The sequence below is a fragment of the Lineus longissimus genome, chromosome 2 (assembly GCF_910592395.1).
Source record: "Lineus longissimus chromosome 2, tnLinLong1.2, whole genome shotgun sequence".
Classification (NCBI taxonomy): Eukaryota; Metazoa; Nemertea; class Pilidiophora; order Heteronemertea; family Lineidae; genus Lineus; species Lineus longissimus.
Window position 1 is genome coordinate 24005972 of NC_088309.1, and position 14955 is coordinate 24020926.

The window sequence follows — 14955 nt, forward strand, 5'->3', positions numbered from 1 at the left end:
GTATATTTATATTTATATCTATGTAAATCATTTTGGTTGAAAATTTAACGCCCTCTACCAATACCATTTGGAATCAATGGTCATCCCCATCTATTAATGGACTTCAGCCCCAGTGACGTATTTACAACTAATCCCGAAACGAGCCCGTACCACAGAATTGTGGGTTAAGGTACTCCAAGCAACGATACATCACGTCATACATGTCATACCGACTTTGGTTTGACCTGTATACTGTACATAAAAAATGTTTTTTCACCAGGATGAATTCCTTACCACCAAATATCTAGACGGTGAGCACAATGGCCCCTGGCCGTTTCATTTATTCCATAAATTCAAAAAAAAATTATAAGCGCGCAGCAGAAAAGCTGAAGGCTTTCTGAGAAGCGCTACTGCGGTTTAAGATGTATGCGTATCCAGTAAGTTCACCACTTTTTTCTACCAGTTTTCATTGCAAGAAACTGTTTTAGGAAAAGCTAGCTACTGTGCTGTCTGTTTAACACCCTGTGCGATTTTTCTATAGATCCAATCCATAATAATCAAATAAAAAGGTTATTCATTAATGGCTTATGGCCAATCCCATTACCATTCTATCTGGGCTCATTACATCTGACACCTTTGTTTGGTTATCTTAGGCAACAATAGACTCTGTCAACCTTGAAAGAAAGTTTGGGCATGTTACATAAAACCACTACTACCTGTCACATTTTATATTCCAATGCTTGATTCAAGCATGCAGTGCAGGCAGAACATTCGTTCTGGCAGGGTGTACATACATGGTTCTTCCAAAAAGAACTATCTCCAATTTTGACTAATTTCAACATTCTGAAATAGCAAAATTATCGTTGTATTAGTATAGCATCAATGTTCTTAAAGGTGGGTATCACCGTGACTGAATCTTGACATTATCTCGTTTACAAGCAAAAGAGATTTTGGAAGAAAGCACAACTTTTCTTTGGATTTTTTGGCGGGAAAATGCACTGCCTTGTGACCCAATATGCAGGTTTCAATACAGAGATCACTTGCAAATCTGAGGACAATATATTCAAAAACTTATAACCTGTTTAACTGACTGAAGACGCTTTTGTTCAGAAATGAATTGACTTTTTGAGAGGTATCTGGCCTATTTAATGTAATCCACGCTCGTTCCGCATAACAATTGCTTACTCGCATAGGAGACATCTATGGGCCAAAAAACAACTAAATTTTCAACCTGGTCTCCAATACTAAATTACTGCAATAGACTTGGCAATGTTGATCACCATTGACGATGCTTGGAGAATGATTTGGCAGCTGTGTGCGGGGTTGAAAGATTTTCCATTCAGGTGAAGGTCTTCGGCTAAGCTTTCGCACAATAGAGCATGGCGTAATTTATGCCCGTCGAGTTCTGATCAGTATTGATAATATTCCTGATTAACTTGAAAAGTAAATTTGGCTTTTAACTGTTTTAATTTTTATGGTGACTACTCAAAGATACAGATGTTTATCTGACCTTCTTTTCAAGGTCACAGAGGTCAAATGGGGTCAATTACTACTCTGGGTGTACATTGTATGTAGATAATATCCTACTCGAGAATTTCAAGAGATGAAAAAACAATACAAAAGAAAGAAAGAAGTGCACATACGTCTAGGGAAACCCTGAATGAAAATAAGAAATTTATTTCAGCCATCATTTTTAGGTGCTTTATTTCACGACTTCTTGTAGAATTGCTGTTATTATGTATCTGTGCCAATTTATCTTTACAGATGCTTCAAACCCTCTCGGCAATTGCAACTGAAGGATCTTCTATGATTTGCAAGGGTATGTATACCATTAGGTTATGACATGCCCGATCAGTCAATAGAGTGCCAAGCTGTCAAATGGCTAAATATACAGAAATTGTATGCGCATGCACAACGTGACTCCACAACCTCTATGATATTCTGATTTGGGCTGAAAAGCTATTCAAATTTATCCCCACTGAATTGTGTTCAGTGAAAGCGTGGAAATTAAATGATTTTCTAATAAGCTGAATGGAGAGAGACCTTCCCTCTCAGAACCCTTCTTTATCAGACTTTTACTGGTTTTGAGAAGGGGAAAACAGCTTGCTCAAATTATTTATGCAATCTGGCCACCACAGAACTTTTTCATGGTGTCCACTTCTTGGTCAGAACAGAAGAATCCCACCTATCTGGTCATGCGTCAGGAGGCCATGTTGGAAGCTGTGATGCAATCTGATTGGTTCCTAATGTGGATATACCATGAACAACCCACATTTATTTCCATAAATACAAAGGAATAAGGTCAACCTCTGCCAAAGGAAGGCAAATAATTTAAAAATTGAGAGATATAATTCAACTATAATTTTTAGGACTTAAGTGTAAGTAATGATTATACTGTACTAGTAGTGCTGTAATTACACATTTGTGCCAATTTGTAATTTCAGATGACACAACCTTGTCGGCAATTGCATTCGAAGATTCTCGTTTGATTTCCAAGAAGAAGGGTAGGTATACTCGTCTGACTTGTCAAAAGAGGTGCCACTGTCAAATCTGTGTTATCATTGGTGAAATAAACCTGTAACTTGACCCCCACAGGGCCTCAAGGCAGTGAAAAAAATTACAGACTAATAATCTGCGAGATATATGGAAAAAGAATGAAACGATTTATTTTGGCGTAAAGAATGCACATTACGAAACACATCTAACTGTTATCCCCATTGCAACTTTATTATGCTAAGAGATCAAAGATATTAAAACTTGTTTATATTTTGCATATTCAAAATAAATCATTTTTACCCAAAGAAATGTTTATAAAATGCAGTAATATATTCGGTGCAAACATCATATAGCCACTACTGAATCATATTTTGGTCATGTAATTAAAAGAAAATTAAATGAATTGACAGTGACACTTCTATCTGCAAATCGGGCAGTTATTCAAAAGGTGTAACCATAGTAAGATGTTGTGTGTGTGTGTGTGTGTGTGTCTGTGTGAGATGGGATTGAAAAAGGGTGTGGGAGGTCTTGGGGGGAGGAGGGACTCTAGTCACTGTAGTGAGTGCTGGAAGTGTGACTGTTGTGCTAGTTTTGTAGCTATTGTTGTTTAGTTGTTAAGAGTAGTTATCGTAGTTATCTAGCTAGAATAGTTGTTAGAGTAGTTATCGTAGTTATCTAGCTAGTGTAGTTGTTATTCGTGTTTCCTGCAATTATTATCATCTATTTTAACGTATTCAGCTTTCAGTTGTCCAGGCCAGGCCAGGTGACCAATGACGATGATAGATTGGGTTCGATTCAAGCTTTACGCTTGGTGTATTTGGTTATCGTGACTGGCGACTTGAGTCTAACTCATCTCATGTCCAAAGCGCGGTGGCTGGGTCCCAGGCATGCTTGCCACTTTGTTCCACGGTCCTCATCTAAGTTTCGACGGTGATGACATGGACTTAGGTTCAAGGAACGTGATCCCCTTGAGTCATTGTGGTTGATTGATGGGGGCAATAGACGGTTGCGTGTCGCTAGTCATTCAATTGGTCCCCTTGTTTTAGAGTGTTGGCGGGATAAGTCTTACGACTGTTAACAATAGTAAGCAATAGCTGGCCAGCGATCCCCTACCTGATCTCGAGGGGGATGGAATGACTGGGGAAGAGGCCTGTTGTTAACCTGCGGAATTTCGTCGGACGAAATGTCAGGCGTGTCCGTGTGGGACTTGTGCTAAACCAGTTTAGTACATATGACGAAGACATTGGGCTCTTTGAATAACGACAGTGTCCTTGACCTCCTTGTGCCTCACAAAGCTAATAATATACACCCCCTGAAATCGACAAGACGGCGATGAAGAAGGAGAGCCGGCCTCCAGCTTGTCAGCCGAGAAGACACTGGATGGACCCCAAGAAGATGTTGCTGCCAATGTTGGAGCCATACAGGGTAAGCATCACTTAGTCCTCCGTTTCGTCTGGATTGAAAGAAACATTACAAAGAAATTAAAATAACTCCGAAAAAAGTATCAATCTGACGTACAATTTCAACTTTTATACATATTGGGGTGCCACACTCAATTCTGTTCATACAGTTTTAAAACTGCTTCAACAAATTTGGTTCCAGAATACAATTGAATGTGCTTTATTGAATTCGCATTAACTGATTCTCATTGAATGTGTTGTGTGGGCGTTGATACGTATTAAAACAGTCTGTTGGCAGAGGGCATGCACACTAGCTTGTTCCTGTCTTGTTTATCTTCTGATTACAACAAAGGGTAGAGACATTCATCCGCGAAAGGCACGTTACTACAATACGCGGCAAGAGTTGCACTTTTCAAACCGAAATGCATGCGCATTAGGCCAAGTGTGGTGCAGCCGTTTCGAAACTGGTGTAGCCAATTCGTATTTGGAGGGTGCTCTCTGGAAAACAGTTTTAAATCGTATTCAGTGTGAACGCTGCATGCAGTAGAAACACTCAGAAATTAGATAAGCCCAACAACAAAAATATGATTCTTTTTAGGCAGCCCGATCCAACATTGTACAAGGGCCACGAGGTCAAGGGACACAAGGTCAAGGGACACAAAAGACGATGTTGCAGTCTACAGGGTGAGCATCACTTAGTCCTGGTTGATATTAGATCTACTCATGAAACAAACTTCATAACTAAGGAGAGAGAAAAAAAAAAATTTGATGTCTCCGAACCCACATCCTGGTGGCCAAGTCATGAACTTTTATCCCTGAGTGAGACCACCTCACTGAGAGTGCTCAAGTAACAGCCGAGTGGGCAACATGACCTCGATGATCTTGATTAGTTGGGCAAATCATGAGTTACATTTTATGTATGGTTATTAGTAATATCAACCATAAGCATGGATATAAAAGCCAAGGCAATTTGGTCTGCCGAATAGTACCACTAGGGCATGGATTGAAGCAGTGAATCGAGCAAAGTTTTCTTAACTGAGATCAACTTATCTAGGGGTACATGCACCACCATTTGACCCAGCTGTGACCTTGAAAAGGTGTGTTTTCAGTTTTGAACCTCTGCAAGGATCAAATCAGATCAGACCAGACCTGAATTTGCTGTACTATGTCATTTAACGTTGTGGTTAACGTGTACCAAGTCTCAAGTTCATACAGCTTTAGCAGTTAGCGGTTTGAGAGTAATAAATTCAGTATTTAGTATTAAAGTTATCCGGCCTGCTTTCCTAAAAAGAAAGAGAGAGGAATCCTGGTCATTGGTCACCACTCTGACCACAAAACTCTGGAGCTAGCTCTGTGGCGGAACTCACCAGGACAGACGGTCCAGCATGCATTACAAAAATACTGAACACAAACAAAATTCAACTTCATCATAAGCTCTCATACGAGCACCATTCTCTCAAAGCAGTTTAAATATGTTGGGGGAACATATAAAGATAGATCAGATAAACACCTGAACAAATTATATGCTCACCCCTATTTGGTGATCGTTGCCACAAGAAAATGCTGTCAACCAAAGACATCTTCACTCCACTTGATCCAGAAAAAGGCATGTGAGCATCTTTCCAGCAGTGCCACTTTATAAAATGAAACGGCCAGGGCCATTTTGCTCACCTGTCGACATGGAAGAAAATGGACTCGGTCATGATGGGTGCTTCTGACCTCATTGATGATTTTTTAACCTTAGCCCCCTGGTGGCCACATTTTGAATCGAATCAGGACTGCAGTTGGTAGTTTTGGTCGGAATTGCCAAGAGGCATCTTTTCCCCTTAGGATTGTGGTGGAAATACGCTGAATAAAAATGGCTCTCACCGCTTTGAACGTTGGTTGAGAGAGTAGGGTGAGTCTACACAACAGTGCAGTGTCTGTGGTCGTGTCCTATTTCAAACAGTGGCACATTTCTCAACCGCTAGGGCTATCAACTTGGAACTGTGTACACATTGACCCCTTGAACAGATGACCTCGGACACTGAATTTCAGTCTGATCTGATTCATGACTTGGCAACCAGACTGTCTGGGGTTGAGAGGAGGATGCCTAAACGAATACTCCACCAGTACACTCCACAAAGAGAGGGGCCAATCGAAATGTTGCTCCAAGAATAGCTTGTCACCAGAGGTTGACTCCACTTGGCAGAGCACAAAAAACAGAAAATTTAGAAAAAACCCTAAGCACTTTCATTAAAAACAGTGAAGCCAGAAAGTTAGGCAAAAACGAAACTTGACACTGAAAGTGATGACCTTCTCCCCAAATAAATAAAAAATATCTATTTTATTTTGGCTTCAATCTGTGTAGAGATTACCCTGTTTTAAAAAATAAAAAAATTCCCCGTTTTCTAGGCTATGCAGATGACTGGAGATGATGGCTGTTGAGTTGACCCAATGACTTCCACCATGATCTACGATGCATACTGACGCAAGAACGACTCTCAAAGACCCAGAAAAAAACAGATGCCAACACTTCGCCCCATGATGCCTTCATATCCATCCAATTTGGGGGAGACAGCCTAATTGACCTTCATGGGGATCTTCCTGGCAGATGTTGTATGAAGAAGAATTCAATGCATATACAGTAAGATAAAGTGGTCTATTTAAAATTCATTATTATGAAACGCCCTAAAACTGTTTACCAGTAAAAAGGTATTTCCTTTGCTCTACGCTGTGTTTAATGGCATTTTGAAGATTACATCTGAAAAAAAGGCTGAGCTAATTTTCATTGAACTCCTGCCGGTAGGCACTACTGAACTAAAACATCTTGAAAAAGCGTGGTCAAAAATGTCTTTGGACAGACAAGCAGTCCATGCACTCACAATGAGTTCAGGAACTGAGCTAGGGTTGAAGGTACATTGCCCTGCACTGTATTTCTATCAAAATGGCTCAAGTCTTTAATCTTGGTAAATAATGGATTGACCTTGATATTTTCTTTTCCAGCCATGCTTGGATGAGGGTCTGAGAGTCTGGTAGATTCAATGGATGGAATCGTTTCACTCGGGATATCGGCGGTGGACACTTACATCGTGTGTCATACGAATAGACTTTAATGACAATCGAATTGATGCTCTAAGGGGACTCTGATGACTCTGAGGACATAGAGCCCTTCTCATTATGTAATGTGACGCCATATCCAGCAGCCACCATGGAGCCAGCTCATCTGTTACATATGGAAGGATGCCATCTCATACGGTAATAATATAAAAAAAATTATTTCTAATTTCTATGTCATTGCTTTGGTGTAGGCTTTAGCCTCATTTAGGGATTGTGAACAATTAAAAATATGGTAAAAGAGAAAACTTCTTAGATTGATCAGACAAATGATATTGAGAAGTTTGCAGCTTATGACCTCAAGGAGGGACAGATTTGTGTCTGTTGTTGATCTAAGCAGTGCTGAGAGTCCTGATGATATTTTTGGAAAGTTCACCACATTTGTAAAAATTACCAGAAATTTAAGAATTTGAAGTACATGTAATTAGATCCCTCCTTAGAAGTTTTCTCAAACCCTTTAGTGTTATACATAATCCCTTATGATCTTAAGAAATGTAGAAAAAACAATGCACCTTCACCGCAGCATTTCTAATTGTCTGCAGACTGGTGAACCTGCCTCTGCCAGCAATAAGAGGATAAGGAATCCTTCCGCTAACACGATAACGATAACACTATTTTTAAAGTTATCGTATCAAATAATGTATTTCAAGTTTAGAAAACATACGCTATTTCACCGCCAACGTTAATTTTTGCTCACCGTAGGGGAGTCTATACACAACACCGCAGTGTCCATCGTCGTCTGTATCCTGTTTTAAAAACAGTGGCACATTTCTTAACTGCTAGAGCTATGAACTTGAAACTTTGTATACAGGACCCACCAGGTCAGGTGACCTCTGACGGTGAATTTTGGTCTGATTTGATTCTTGACTTGCCCACCAGTAACCAGGGGACCAGAAGTGGAAACCTAGAAAGTGTGATATCTCTCTAATTAGTGACTTGTTTTCGATTATATTTTTATGGTAGGTTGTCCTAGCAAGGATACATCACATATCATACGGGTTTTTGATTTGACCTAAATTTCAAGGTCACAGAGGTCAAATGGCGTAAATTGGCTGTTTGAGTGTAACTATGGCACGTTTCTTAATGGTTAAAATATGAACGAACTCCTTCCAGACCAAGTTTGTTTCGATCTAATTCTTAGTTTGGCCACCAATGGGGCAAAATGTGAAAACACAAAACCAGCTCCTCCTCCTTAACAGATGGTTAAATTCTAATAAAAATTTTCATGTTTGTGTATCTGATGATGAAATGTTATTTTTTCAGTCGAGCTTTGATTTGATTGACCTCCTTGTCAAGGTCACCAAGGTCAAAGTTCAGAGAACACTTTTGTACATCAGCAGGGCGAGTTTCGTAACCACTGAGTGGGGCCTTTGACCTGAAACTATGCACAATAGGAAAGATCTCCTACCCCAGCAAATTTTTGGTCTGATATGGTTCTCAGGCTTACATGTCTGGCATTCAAACTTGAGGAAACCCCTCTCTAGCCATGAAAATCATCAATTGGCCACTGATGGCAAATTTTGATTACCTCTACTGCTTGACGTCACATGTCAAATAATGACCCTTCACTATAGGAACCCAGGTGAGCACATGGACCATTTCATGCAGTGTTGGAGATATTCATTTGTGAGGTTAAGGTTTGAATGGTATTGGTAACAAAAAACAACAACTTTATTGACATATGATTACAGTCGCCTAAGGTATAGAATATTGCTCAAAAGTTCTTCCGTCAGGCCCAACACTCCCGTGGCAGTCCATTGCTTCAATTCATCCTAATTGGATCTCCTAAGGGACTGCCACAAATAGTGGGAATTCGTACGGCTGGATGATTAGCCAATGGGCATTGCTGTAACAAAACTGTAAGGGCATTTTCTGTCACCGTCCACTGCGTCTGGAGTGTATCACGCCCGGCCCTGGCTGCACTCATTATTTTGAGGGCAGTTGGCTTGAAAATGATGAATCACCCTGAGTATGAAATCAAATGGCTACTTCATGTATTCTGTTATGAGTCCGAGTGCAAGACAATCATTATAACCCCTGCGAAATTCGACTGGAAATTGTCGGCAAAAGCCGGCAATTTCCACCTAATTCCAAACTATTTTTCCTTGCCAGGAGGCTGGAATTAGCTGGAAATTCCAGAAAATGTCAGGGCTGGAGTTTGGCGGTATTTTGGTAAATGGCAGTGCCAGAAAATGCCAGCTCTGGAAAATACTGGCATAACCTGGCATTAGCTGGAACCTTTAAATTTCCAGAGCTGGAATTAGGTGGAAAAATCTTGACCCAGGCCTTCCAGCTGATTACCAATGTCAGGGCTGTCATTTATTGGAAATAGCTGGCATTAGTTGACATTAGCTGGAAATTACAAATTCAGCATGCAACGAGGAATGTCAGGGCTGTCATTTATTGGAAATAGCTGGCATTAGTTGACATTAGCTGGAAATTTAATATTGAGTATGTGACCTGCTCTACGTTTGAATCGATCAGAGCACTGCACACTAATAAACAGGCGTTTTTTGTCACTCAACAGTGACTATGATTAGAATCGTTGTGATATGCAACAAGAAGATCTCTTGTCGTGGAGTAAAACCAATAATCGCTTAGTTTTGACTTTGCTGATTGCAATCTTGTCACACGCACCTGCGATTATCACCACAGACAGGCAATTTTTCACATGCAAACATGATTGCATGTTGATTTTGCTTGATCCCAGGCCGTGCGATTTCCAATTCTAATTCAATTTTGATGGCATCTGCAATTATAACTGCAAACAAGCAATTTCTGTCACACAGAAATATGATTAAAGGTTGCAGGTTGATTTTGCTTCCAACAGAGGTTGCTAGGATGACCAGTTCTTGTTGCGGGCACCTGAAATTATCTATGCAAACAAGTGATTTATGTCACTTGCAAACATGATTGCTGTGGCATTATCAAGTTTTGAGCATATGCCACTGACCTAATCCCTTAGTTTTCTGACACAATCTTGTCACACTGTTATAATGTAAATATCATTCTTGGTGTGTGTTGACCATGGACTTACACGAGCATAAGAGGCCCTATCATATAAAACGTAAGATTATTGCTTCACTGAGGCTCCTTGCAGACACCTCTGCCAGGCGGACACTTCCCCATTGCAGATGGTTTAAGTTGCCACATGACCTGGGTTGGAGTGGTCGTCAATGCCGACTGGCGTCGTCAGGGCTCAATGCCCATCCTGGAGACAGCACGTCATTTACATCATAGCTAATTGTGATCAGTTGATACGATGACGTCATTGACAATCACTGACAGCAAAATTTTGCCTCTCGTTTAATAATATAGATAGTGCAAAGTATTCACATTAGGCTCGTAAGTTTGAGGATCATGGATTGACCAGATTGGTGTGAATTGCCCCAGGGCCCATGGAACATATGTAGGCCTATACCAATTTTAAGTCCAGACTTTACGAAACGTGCCGCGCTAACAATACGGCCGCCACCGACGATGGACGCCACATCATCGCATAGGCTCACAAGGTGAGCCAAATAAAAAAGAGGTGCCGTTTTAACTGGATACCGTGACATCAACATGATGTTAACCACACATAGCACACTCTGTCACTTTGATGTCTGGAGGGCAGGGTTACAGACGGGGACTGACGTCCAAAATGGATGTCCAAATAACATCACTGCACGACCTTGAAAAGAATGATGGAGCAAGCCGACTGTTGATTGACTCCATCACTTACATGAGTCATGAGCTGTGGACATCTCCCATGCAAAATCTTACAGTTATGATACCGTCCAGGTCTACGATCATGCATACAATAATACAGGCTTACAGCACATACACTGATTCAGGCTTCATCATATGCTAAAAAAACAACCTCAAGGCCTGTCCAGATTACCCTTTTGGCATTCATTTGAATCCTTATGTGTTCCAATTCAATTTGTGTAAACTTTGGATATCTTGATATCGAATTCGGGGTAAAAATCAAGAAATAAGAAGAGCTCCCACATGATTTCTTTGTTTGACTTGAAAATTCAAACCTACCAGTTCCTGTCTGAGGTGTAATGCATCATGGGATAGGTCAGGTGATAAGACCACATGATAGAATTGCATAACATAATAGCAATTTGCATAATGCCAGCAAATGCCAGCTTTTTCCAACAATTGTCAGAAACATCGGATTTGAAATTTCCAGCTAATTCCAGCTCTGACAATCTCATAGTAAAGTGACAGAGATTTCCAGCGCTGGAACTTTTACGAAAAGTAAAGTTCCAGAAAATGCCAAGAATTTCCACCCCATGGATAAAGTTCCAGTTTTTGTCAGCTTTTGCCAGCTATAACTTTTCGATGAAACTCTCTAAATTCAAAGTGTCAGCTTATTCCAGCCAAGAGCTGGAAATTCCAGCTATTTCCAACAAAATCCACCCAAGGTAAAATTCATTTCGCAGGGGAAGGTCAATCAATATGGTTTGGACCACCCAGCATCAAAATAACTTATAATCTGTTGGCTGATACTGATGTGTTCTCAGTATTAGCAACCAGATTTTCTGAGATTGACTCATTTGATGATATTGGGGAAAGAAGAGCAGCTCATTGACATTGGTGATGTAACATGGAACATTTGAATGCCCCCCTCCCCCCTATTACCAACTGCAATTAATTATAGGGCAACTCTCTGAGTAACCCATGCATTGGGCTGAGACTGCATACAATTCCCCAATCATCAAATCTAGTCATAAGTTTTGCGTAAGCCTACATGTTACGTTTAAAATATTGACCCGAGAAAGGCAATTTTTCACAGCATGGTAACAAAATGGATGTCAATAAAGTTGGTGCTTTATCATTTCTGTATTAATCTTAACCTCACTATTGTGGAAACTACTGCGTTCCAGTGCATCATATATATTTTGCTGATGATGGTGTTCACCCACAAATATAATATTATATTATGTTTCTTTTCAGGAGATGAGCATCCTACAGAAGGGAGGAGGATGATGCTGAGCCAGCACATCTCTACCATGCTCCCGTCGCCGTCAAGGAGGTTGGATTTTTGTCACAGTAGGCCTTACCCTTTTATTGCAATATCTGATTGAAAGGTGATTTGATAAAATCCTGATATTTTATTTTCCGATTGCTAGAGGGCAATTATTTGCCTTCTTTCGGGCGATGGCAAAACTCTTTCCATGGCTAAAAACCGTACACATTTAAAGACAAGTTTAAAAATGGGGGGGGAGGTCATGATAAGGTAACCAGGGGAACCAGGGCATGTCACAAGCCAAGAAATTATTTTCAAGCAAGATTAATAAGAAAAATCAAAACGTGGAGGGGATGTTCTGGCTAACAGGACAGCCAACAGGGTAAGTTGGTACCCAAACAAAACATTCGCAATAGCCTTGGGTACAGTGGGACCCTACCGGCTGCTTCAGTTTTGTTTCAAGCAAAAGATCTTTCTGCTTTAAAAATCACCGAATTCATCAGATATTGTATTTGATTATGTCCATCACATGAGACATGGGGTTCACATGACAATCGTTTTGCTCCAACCCCAGGCAAAGCGAATGAACATGTGTGTCTTGATGGAACTGTAGGCCTTTTTACTGTTTCTTGATCTCCTCAGTACCACAGAATCCACCAGCATTTAAACACCACCTGGGCCCAGGTGCCAAAGATCCTTCGTATCATTGGCTGGCTCAGTTGCTCAGTGTCTTTACTTTCATACTTGAGACAACTGACCAACAACACAAATCTAGTGAATTTTTATTTCCTCGTCACTTTTTAATCAATACCCGTGAACAAAAAAATCACAGGATGAAAAACATCTTTTCACCAATTTAACTGATATTTGATAAGCTTTGTCAATAAAACTATTGTTTTAAAATAGTCAATGTTAAAATATTAAGATATTAAACTATTGAAATAGAAATGTGTCAATAAAACTATTGTTTTATTGAAACTCATCAGAATAAGACTGATGGTTCTTGATCCTACCTATAGCGCTCTCACAGGAAAGAATCTTAGTCTTTTTCTTTGTTTCGATTCAAGAAGGCTTTCATTGCAAGAGCATAATTATCATGTTCTGCAGGCTATGAAAGATATCATTATGCCCCATCAAGAACATTTTTATTGGACTTGGTACTGAATGATTTGAGAAAAGTGTAACGTCAATATATTTGTAAGACGTTTTATGTTGTCATGTATGTAATTATATTTGTAATGCATGTAAATCTTGTAAGTAAAATAAAAGAGATCTAAGACTCAACTTGCAAAAAACCTGGCAGACCAGGTCAAGCTACTTCTTTTGTCATGCAAATACATGTCACCTCTGCTCCTTTTGTCATGCTAATTGGCAGCCTCTGTCCAGTTCCTGGCCATGAGAAATGTGGTTCTTTTGTTATTCAAATTGGGCCCTTAACCTGTTTAGTCATGGATTAATGAGAGCAGTGACCAAACCTATTGTTCGCTGAATATGGCTCAACTTAAGTCATACACAATAGGTTTTAATACATTTACAATAGCTAAAACGTGTATAGAATGTATACGAACATGATGAATGCATGCAGAGGTTGGAATTGTTGAGTAATCTAGTGTAAGATCTCTATTCAGCAGTGTCTTTTTTGGACATTCTAAAGGAGGAGAACATGTGTGATAGTACAATTATCTCAATGTCTCGTCCTTTAATGGGCATTGGAGCTGCACAGTGACTATGATCGATGTAATGTACATGTATGAAGTCATTATGGTCGTAAGCGCTGTGCCTGTCACCTGTGTGATGGAGTTGACGACTCCCTCCAATTGCGTAGGTTTTCTCCCGTTGAAACGGTTTTCCTCCTACACTGACTTTCCAAGTTGCCATGTGAGGATAATTCTTGGAATATGGGACAATAAACAATTTTCAAAAGAAAATGATTTAAATTTGCTTTTCTTCTTTACTAGCCTGGGGTGCTCCGACACTTCAACTAGTATTGTTTTAAATATTGTCATGCATTTAAACCAACAAACTGGTGCCCCAATGATGAGATGTTCAGCATGTGATACATTGAATGGGTTATCACTTGTATGAATTCAAATCTACCAGATGACCACAATCGTTATATGGTTTACATTGACAACACATTGAATGGTTTACGATCATTAGAATGAATCCATATTTCTCAGATCACAAATCACTTTCACATTGAATGGTTTTTCAACAGTATGACTATGAATTCATATCGCCAAGTTCAGATGGCGACAATCATTTGAGTTCACATTGAATGGATTATCTCGTCAAGATGCTACAGGTCCTGAGAAGCAATAAACAATCAAAGACATTTGTGAAGGACTCTATGATTTGAGGGACTATCTTTCACTTTACACCATCCATGTACACAATGTGTAGCTGATTTGCAAGGCTGATTTGAAAAGTTACATTGTCTTAATAAAATAAATGATGCTTTTGATGTGATATTCCTGATATTTGTGCTTTAAAGCTGACCTGGTTGTGACCGTCTCATCTCTCTCACCATGCTGTCAACACAGTGGAGCAGCAAGGACTGATTCGGCATGGCTGTGCCCGTCTCATCTCTCACCTTGTCAACACAATCGAGTAGCCAGGACTGATTCGGCCTGAATGTGACTGTATTATCTCTCTCACCATCTTGAAAACTTGGCAGAGCAGCCAACAAGACTGATGTGGCTTGGCTGTGACTGTCCCATCTCTCTCATCATGCTGTGAACACGGTGGAGCAGCCAGGACTGATTCGGCCTGGTTGTTACTGTCTCATCTCTCTCACCATCTTGACAACTTGGCAGAGCAGCCAACAAGACTGATGTGGCTTGGCTGTGACTGTCTCATCTCTCTCATCATGTTGCCAACACGGTGGAGCATCAAAGACTGATTTGGTCTGACTGTGACCGTCTCATCTCTCTCATCATGTTGTCAACACGTTCGAGCAGCCAGGACTGATTCGGCCTGGCTGTGACTGCCTCATCTCTCTCACCATGTTGACAACTTGGCAGA

The 14955-nt window shown here is 40.2% G+C and overlaps 1 long non-coding RNA gene across 4 annotated transcripts; it reads left to right on the forward strand.

Annotated features, from left to right (window-relative positions):
- The first annotated feature begins 103 nt into the window (after window positions 1–103).
- Window positions 104–13853, forward strand: LOC135483819 (uncharacterized). 4 transcript variants are annotated; one of them, XR_010446384.1, is made up of 8 exons: window positions 104–169; window positions 1744–1798; window positions 2424–2483; window positions 3214–3900; window positions 4474–4559; window positions 6270–6501; window positions 6861–7112; window positions 11919–13853. It is a non-coding gene; the product is annotated as an uncharacterized LOC135483819 (long non-coding RNA). The 4 variants fall into 4 exon arrangements; XR_010446383.1 differs by lacking the exon at window positions 104–169 and adding an exon at window positions 195–290; XR_010446382.1 differs by lacking the exon at window positions 104–169 and adding an exon at window positions 846–873.
- Window positions 13854–14955: the final 1102 nt, after the last annotated feature.